Source organism: Tupaia chinensis, unplaced genomic scaffold (assembly GCF_000334495.1).
Source record: "Tupaia chinensis unplaced genomic scaffold, TupChi_1.0 Scaffold149832_1, whole genome shotgun sequence".
Classification (NCBI taxonomy): domain Eukaryota; kingdom Metazoa; phylum Chordata; class Mammalia; order Scandentia; family Tupaiidae; genus Tupaia; species Tupaia belangeri.
The window spans coordinates 76,083-77,958 of NW_006209677.1; positions in this window are offsets into that span (position 1 = coordinate 76,083).

Sequence of the window (1,876 nt, forward strand, 5' to 3'; positions counted from 1 at the left end):
GGAAAGAATGTAAATTAAGTTACAAAAAAAAGTTTCAGAAAAAAAATATTTATTCAATGACTGCAGTAAGATATATAGCCCCAGCTAGGTGCTACTTTATAGGATGCGTAATGCTGGACTTGTGATCGTGGAAATGTATACATCAGCTGTGTTTGGTATGAAAATATTTAGATTAATTAAGGTCTTTAGTAATTCAATAAAATGTGTATAGAAAGCAAACATAGATACCAGAGACGAGGCTGGACTCCCACATGATTAACCACATTTGGAGTCCTGGACTTAGCAGCTTGAAAATCTTACTGGGCTCTTGTATGTGTACCCAAAATCCCAAGAGAAGAATGGAGAAGGGATTGTATCATGGCCACCCCCGGGGGGGATGATTTCTCACTGTTTCTGTCCAGTTAGTGCCATGCCCTATGGCAGCAAAACAAAACAAACAAACAAACAAACAAACAAACAAAAAAACAGGACAAATACATGGCAGAATAAAAAGTAAATTTGGGGGACCAGCAGGTGGCATGGTGGTTAAGGGAGCTGGATTCCTACATTGTCGACTGCGATTTGAGTCCCAGACCTGGTGGCTTGCTTTCTCACTTTCCCTCTCTTTCACTCTGTCCCTCTCTGCTGAAATAAAAAAAATAAAGTTAAATAAAATAGTTCTTATTAAAAAAAGTAAATTTGGGTAGAGCTTCCAGTTTTTTTTTACATCTGGTCAGTGGTCTTCAGCAAGTAGGCTTCCTCCTTATCTAAGCATTTCTTTCATGTTCCTCTTGCCTCTGACCAGAAAAATTGACTGGCAGGTTTCTATAACTAGTAGAGTGACTCAACTTTTATTCTTTGGTGTTACTGCATTTATTGGGTTACTGAGGTTATTTGTTAACTTTACCTATGAATGTAACAATTCCAGGACAACCCAGAAACTCTATTGAGTTCCATTTACATACTTACCTGCTCTTATTGTATAGGAACATTTTTATTTCTCCTTGATAATCAACCCCAGCCAACACATTTTTGTCTACCGGTTCAGTAGCATAAAGAGCCCAATATGACCAGGGAGAGAAAGACTCAGCTTCCAACTGGTGGGAACTAACATTTCTAAACCTTCAGAGCTCATAGTCTCAGGAAGAGTAAACAAACACTTTTTCAAATACCATTAAGTAAAATTGTAAAAAGTACCACTTCCACTTTTCATCCCTTGTTTCTAAGACAAACTGGTTGGATTGTTAGGAAAGAATGAATCCTGTTAGATAGCCCTCTGGAAGATAAAGCTTCTGGAACATCTAGTTGCTTATATTAGATTATGTGCATATAACTGTAGTTTTCAGTGGGGAGAAGAAAATTTGGCTCTTTTAGCTTTTGTAATTCCAAGGTTGGGGTGCTGCTAATGCTCCATTTATACTCTTGCTGGAAGTTGCTGCATAGAGGGATACTTTCTGTCAAAGATGCCAGCTGTTTGTCATCACTGATGTCATAAAAGTATCTTTTTATCTCTCTATTTTCTAGAAGTTACCAATAAGGAGTTATTGAAGTTTGTGGGTCTAAGAATTAGACAAATGTTCGAGGTAAAGATGAACTAATCTCACTTACTACTCATTCATATAAAGTTTTTTCATTCTTTTCAGCACTCATGTCCAGTGTCACTAAAAAACAAATTTGAAAGCCTGAATAGACCAATAACAAGCAATAAGACTGAATCAGTAATAGTCTCCCAACAAAGAAAAGTCCAGGTCCCAATGGCTTCACTTCTAAATTTTAGAAAACCTTTCAAGAACTAACTCCCATTCTACCCAAACTCTTTCTTTCTTTCTTTTATTTTTTTGAAGAGGTTTTTGCTATAGGGCACGTGTGCTCGCCAGACAGACAGAGACAGAGAGAG